The sequence below is a fragment of the Thalassophryne amazonica genome, chromosome 15 (genome assembly GCF_902500255.1).
Source record: "Thalassophryne amazonica chromosome 15, fThaAma1.1, whole genome shotgun sequence".
NCBI lineage: Eukaryota > Metazoa > Chordata > Actinopteri > Batrachoidiformes > Batrachoididae > Thalassophryne > Thalassophryne amazonica.
The window spans coordinates 91,367,503-91,374,938 of NC_047117.1; positions in this window are offsets into that span (position 1 = coordinate 91,367,503).

Consider the following 7,436-nt stretch of genomic DNA (forward strand, 5'->3'; position numbering starts at 1 on the left):
CACCGAACAGCTGCAACGTGATCTCATTAAACAACAGCACTGCAGCTGATCTGCACATTGTTTCTGCAGCAAAGCACCAAACAAAAACTGACTGTTGGGACACATCCATATTATTGACTGAAGTGACCTCAATCTCATTTTGTTGTTGTGGACACTTTGGATATGCACATGAGCCGAGGTCACTCAAGGTCCAGCAGGTGTTCTGTTAAATGTTTCAAGGTTTGAGCCCCATTTTCCCTTGAGTGTCTGTCCTTGAGCAAGACATTGAACCCCAAACTACTCAAAGTTGTAGCACAGACGTGATAATAGAAAAAAATAGAAGGGCTACATTCACATTAGAGGCTTAAGTGGCCTTAATTGGATGTTTTGGCATGTCTGATGCTTTTAGCTGGATGGTTTAACATTTGTAAGTTTCTGATCTGATCTTTCTCACAACTGTCACATTACCATAGAACAAATTAAAATTAAATCTAAGATGGCATAAGCAAGTGTTCTAAATCTGATATGCAACCATCAAACAAGATCTGTGTCAGCTGCAACAGCAAAAACCAAAGTGAGGACACTTCAGATAATCATGTAAACATAACCTTTTTCCTGGTTCTCTCCCTCAGCCCCAACCAGTCCCAGCAGAAGACTGCCCCTCCCTGAGCCTGGTTCTGCTGGAGGTTTCTTCCTGTTAAAAGGGAGTTTTCCTTCCCACTGTCGCCAAGTGCTTGCTCACAGGGGGTTGTTTTGACCGTTGGGGTTTTTCTGTAATTATTGTATGGCTTTTGCCTTGCAATATAAAGCACCTTGGGGCAACTGTTTGTTGTGATTTGGTGCTATATAAATAAAATTTATTTGATTTAATTTTGATTTGATAACTGGAGAGATTCAAAATCAGATTTGGGTTTTAAGCTGGTATTCTGAAAATGACTTATGTGGTTCTAGATCTGATTAAGAACTGATCTCTGATCAAATACAGCTTGTGCACCAAGATGCAAAATGTCCAGAACAAATCATCAGATCAGAGAATAATGATGTATTCAAATCAGCTGATAATGTAAATGTAGTTCAGTGGGGAGAAAAAGGACAAATGGCGGGTGGATGTTGATTTGAGTGTATAAATCTTTTGATTGCAGCACTGAGGTGTGTGTGTGTGTGTGTGTGTGTGTGTGTGTGTGTGTGTGTGTGTGTGTGTGTGTGTGTGTGTGTGTGTGTGTGTGTGTGTGTGTGTGTGTGTGTGTGTGTGTGTGTGTGTGTGTGTGTCTTTTCTCCCCACCAGGAAACCAGAACATTGCTGCCGCTGCTGATCCAAAACCCAACAGTGACACCACGGTGACCTCTGAGCACGACAGCGATAGACAGGCAGCTGTTAGGGCCAAAGTCCCTGAGAGGTCAGGTGTGTAGCTCTGCACTCAAATCAGTGTAACACCGTGTTCTCCCCCACGCCAACAAATCTCCTCTCTGGAAGTGAAGCTGCATATCTAGCATTTCAGCCTGGATCCAGTCAGTCCAATCAATAGAACCAGATATTGTTCCCTGGTCAGGAGGCTTTTGCGTCACGTACGTAAATGTTTGAAATTCCAACACTCAGACTAAGTTGCTGCCTGCCAATGAGATTCTGTGTCAAAAGTATTAAAGGCTAAGCTGTTCGGCTAATCTTCCCTCTACGGTCACCTTCCACTGCAGAGTACAGGTTCTCCGTGTCAGAATAAGCTATTCAAAAACACGGATCATGCTCTATGATACTTTGAGAAAAGTGAGAAAATGAGAATATCTCAAATAAATTTAAATGCAAATATTTGCTCCAGTGTCTATGAGATTTTTTTAATATCTGCATGTTTTTTAGCTTGAAAGAGCAGAATATCATCTGCAAATGACTTAACATGAGCAAATAATATTTTCTGAACAACATTTTTTAAAAATATACAAATATGAATGTGCTAAAATATATCAGAGGAGGTGATTTTTTATTTTAAATATGAGTTATTGAGGTGTAAGCTGATCAGCTTGTTTGATTATTAAGATTAAAAGTTTTCAAATGGTCTCCATGTGAAAGTTGATCTTAACAGAGTGCTATCATCTCTGTTCCACATGTTGAAATGACTAATTGCATCAAGATGAAGAAGAGAATGTTGAATCTAATCATGGATCAGGATCTGGATTTGGATTCTTGACCGTTGTGTTTCTCTAAGATGATTCATCCACATTTCCATTCATTTAAACTAATTCACTGAAGAAACAGTCAATAACACATCTAATTACAAGCAGCAGATTACTATATTTTTTTCACAGATTCAGATATGAATTTGTATCAGTTACAGAAAAAAATGACTTTCTGACTGATGTTAGTAAAGTTGATATATTCTGTAAGATGTAAAGTAAAATTCTGTGCAGCCGTGGCTGAAGAATGTGCTCTTAGTGCTCCTTTGGTTATTTAATGCGCCTGGTCTTACAGTAGTGTTCAGAATAATAGTAGTGCTATGTGACTAAAAAGATTAATCCAGGTTTTGAGTATATTTCTTATTGTTACATGGGAAACAAGGTACCAGTAGATTCAGTAGATTCTCACAAATCCAACAAGACCAAGCATTCATGATATGCACACTCTTAAGGCTATGAAATTGGGCTATTAATAAAAAAAAGTAGAAAAGGGGGTGTTCACAATAATAGTAGTGTGGCATTCAGTCAGTGAGTTTGTCAAGTTTGTTGATCAAACAGGTGTGAATCAGGTGTCCCCTATTTAAGGATGAAGCCAGCACCTGTTGAACATGCTTTTCTCTTTGAAAGCCTGAGGAAAATGGGACGTTCAAGACAATGTTCAGAAGAACAGCGTAGTTTGATTAAAAAGTTAACTGGAGAGGGGAAAACTTACACGCAGGTGCAAAAAATTATAGGCTGTCCATCTACAATGATCTCCAATGCTTTAAAATGGACAAAAAAAAAAACCCAAAAACAAAACAGAGACGCGTGGAAGAAAACGGGAAAAAAACCATCAAAATGGATAGAAGAATAACCAGAATGGCAAAGGCTCACCCACTGATCTGCTCCAGGATGATCAAAGCCAGTCTGGAGTTACCTATAAGTGCTGTGACAGTTAGAAGAAGCCTGTGTGAAGCTAATTTATTTGCAATAATCCCCCGCAAAGTCCCTCTGTTAAATAAAAGACATGTGCAGAAGAGGTTACAATTTGCCAAAGAACACATCAACTGGCCTAAAGAGAAATGGAGGAATATTTTGTGGACTGATGAGAGTAAAATTGTTCTTTTTGGGTCCAAGGGCCACAGACACTTTGTAAGACGACCCCCAAACTCTGAATTCAAGCCACAGTTCACAGTGAAGACAGTGAAGCATGGTGGTGCAAGCATCATGATATGGGCATGTTTCTCCTACTATGGTGTTGGGCCTATATATCGCATACCAGGTATCATGGATCAGTTTGGATATGTCAAAATACTTGAAGAGGTCATGTTGCCTTATGCTGAAGAGGACATGCCCTTGAAATGGGTGTTTCAACAAGACAATGACCCCAAGCACACTAGTAAACCAGCAAAATCTTGGTTCCAAACCAACAACATTAATGCCTCACAGATGTGAAGAAATCATGAAAAACTGTGGTTATACAACTAAATATTAGTTTAGTGATTCACAGGATTGGTAAAAAAGCAGTTTTAACATAATACTTTTGAGTTTGTAGCATCAACAGCAGATGCTACTATTATTGTGAACACCCCCTTTTCTACACTCAACAAAAATATAAACGCAACACTTTTGGTTTTGCTCCCATTTTGTATGAGATGAACTCAAAGATCTAAAACTTTTTCCACATACACAATATCACCATTTCCCTCAAATATTGTTCACAAACCAGTCTAAATCTGTGATAGTGAGCACTTCTCCTTTCCTGAGATAATCCATCCCACCTCACAGGTGTGCCATACCAAGATGCTGATTAGACACCATGATTAGTGCACAGGTGTGCCTTAGACTGTCCACAATAAAAGGCCACTCTGAAAGGTGCAGTTTTGTTTTATTGGGGGGGGATACCAGTCAGTATCTGGTGTGACCACCATTTGCCTCATGCAGTGCAACACATCTCCTTCACATAGAGTTGATCAGGTTGTCAATTGTGGCTTGTGGAAGTTGGTCCACTCCTCTTCAATGGCTGTGCGAAGTTGCTGGATATTGGCATGAACTGGTACACGCTGTCGTATATGCCGGTCCAGAGCATCCCAAACATGCTCAATGGGTGACATGTCCGGGGAGTATGCCGGCCATGCAAGAACTGGGACATTTTCAGCTTCCAAGAATTGTCAAATCAAATCAAATCAATTTTATTTATATAGCGCCAAATCACAACAAGCAGCTGCCCCAAGGTGCTTTTTTATTGTAGTGCAAGGCCATACAATAATTACGGAAAAACCCAAACGGTCAAAATGACCCCCTGTGAGCAAGCACTTGGCGACAGTGGGAAGGAAAAACTCCCTTTTAACAGGAAGAAACCTCCAGCAGAACCAGGCTCAGGGAGGGGCAGTCTCCTGCTGGGACTGGTTGGGGCTGAGGGAGAGAACCAAGAAAAAGACATGCTGTGGAGGGGAGCAGAGATCAATCACTAATGATTAAATGCAGAGTGGTGCATACAGAGCAAAAAGAGAAAGAAACACTCAGTGCATCATGGGAACCCCCCAGCAGTCTAAGTCTATAGCAGCATAACTAAGGGATGGTTCAGGGTCACCTGATCCAACCCTAACTATAAGCTTTAGCAAAAAGGAAAGTTTTAAGCCTGATCTTAAAAGTAGAGAGGGTGTCTGTCTCCCTGATCTGAATTGGGAGCTGGTTCCACAGGAGAGGAGCCTGAAAGCTGAAGGCTCTGCCTCCCATTCTACTCTTACAAACCCTAGGAACTACAAGTAAGCCCGCAGTCTGAGAGCGAAGCGCTCTATTGGGGTGATATGGTACTATGAGGTCCCTAAGATAAGATGGGACCTGATTATTCAAAACCTTATAAGTAAGAAGAAGAATTTTAAATTCTATTCTAGAATTAACAGGAAGCCAATGAAGAGAGGCCAATATGGGTGAGATATGCTGTCTCCTTCTAGTCCCTGTCAGTACTCTAGCTGCAGCATTTTGAATTAACTGAAGGCTTTTCAGGGAACTTTTAGGACAACCTGATAATAATGAATTACAATAGTCCAGCCTAGAGGAAATAAATGCATGAATTAGTTTTTCAGCATCACTCTGAGACAAGACCTTTCTGATTTTAGAGATATTGCGTAAATGCAAAAAAGCAGTCCTACATATTTGTTTAATATGCGCTTTGAATGACATATCCTGATCAAAAATGACTCCAAGATTTCTCACAGTATTACTAGAGGTCAGGGTAATGCCATCCAGAGTAAGGATCTGGTTAGACACCATGTTTCTAAGATTTGTGGGGCCAAGTACAATAACTTCAGTTTTATCTGAGTTTAAAAGCAGGAAATTAGAGGTCATCCATGTCTTTATGTCTGTAAGACAATCCTGAAGTTTAGCTAATTGGTGTGTGTTCTCTGGCTTCATGATAGATAAAGCTGGGTATCATCTGCGTAACAATGAAAATTTAAGCAATGCCGTCTAATAATACTGCCTAAGGGAAACATGTATAAAGTGAATAAAATTGGTCCTAGCACAGAACCTTGTGGAACTCCATAATTAACCTTAGTCTGTGAAGAAGATTCCCCATTTACATGAACAAATTGTAATCTATTCGATAAATATGATTCAAACCACCGCAGCGCAGTGCCTTTAATACCTATGGCATGCTATAACCTCTGTAATAAAATTGTATGGTCAACAGTATCAAAAGCAGCACTGAGGTCTAACAGAACAAGCACAGAGATGAGTCCACTGTCTGAGGCCATAAGAAGATCATTTGTAACCTTCCCTAATGCTGTTTCTGTACTATGATGAATTCTAAAACCTGACTGAAACTCTTCAAATAGACTATTCCTCTGCAGATGATCAGTTAGCTGTTTTACAACTACCCTTTCAAGAATTTTTGAGAGAAAAGGAAGGTTGGAGATTGGCCTATAATTAGCTAAGATAGCTGGGTCAAGTGATGGCTTTTTAAGTAATGGTTTAATTACTGCCACCTTAAAAGCCTGTGGTACATAGCTAACTAATAAAGATAGATTGATCATATTTAAGATAGAAGCATTAATTAATGATAGGGCTTCCTTGAGCAGCCTGGTAGGAATGGGGTCTAATAGACATGTTGATGGTTTGGAGGAAGTAACTAATGAAAATAACTCAGACAGAACAATTGGAGAGAAAGAGTCTAACCAAATACCGGCATCACTGAAAGCAGCCAAAGATAACGATATGTCTTTGGGATGGTTATGAGTAATTTTTTCTCTAATAGTTAGAATTTTATTAGCAAAGAAAGTCATGAAGTCATTACTAGTTAAAGTTAAAGGAATACTCGGCTCAATAGAGCTCTGACTCTTTGTCAGCCTGGCTACAGTGCTGAAAAGAAACCTGGGGTTGTTCTTATTTTCTTCAATTAGTGATGAGTAGTAAGATGTCCTAGCTTTACGGAGGGCTTTTTTATAGAGCAACAGACTCTTTTTCCAGGCTAAGTGAAGATCTTCTAAATTAGTGAGACGCCATTTCCTCTCCAACTTACGGGTTATCTGCTTTAAGCTGCGAGTTTGAGAGTTATACTATGGAGTCAGGCACTTCTGATTTAAGGCTTTCTTTTTCAGAGGAGCTACAGCATCCAAAGTTGTCTTCAATGAGGATATAAAACTATTGATGAGATACTCTATCTCACTCACAGAGTTTAGGTAGCTACTCTGCACTGTGTTGGTATATGGCATTAGAGAACATAAAGAAGGAATCATATCCTTAAACCTAGTTACAGCGCTTTCTGAAAGACTTCTAGTGTAATGAAACTTATTCCCCACTGCTGGGTAGTCCATCAGAGTAAATGTAAATGTTATTAAGAAATGATCAGACAGAAGGGAGTTTTCAGGGAATACTGTTAAGTCTTCAATTTCCATACCATAAGTCAGAACAAGATCTAAGATATGATTAAAGTGGTGGGTGGACTCATTTACATTTTGAGCAAAGCCAATTGAGTCTAATAATAGATTAAATGCAGTGTTGAGGCTGTCATTCTCAGCATCTGTGTGGATGTTAAAATCGCCCACTATAATTATCTTATCTGAGCTAAGGACTAAGTCAGACAAAAGGTCTGAAAATTCACAGAGAAACTCACAGTAACGACCAGGTGGACGATAGATAATAACAAATAAAACTGTTTTTTGGGACTTCCATTTTGAATGGACAAGACTAAGAGTCAAGCTTTCAAATGAATTAAAGCTCTGTCTGGGTTTTTGATTAATTAATAAGCTGGAATGGAAGATTGCTGCTAATCCTCCGCCTCGGCCCGTGCTACGAGCATTCTGGCAGTT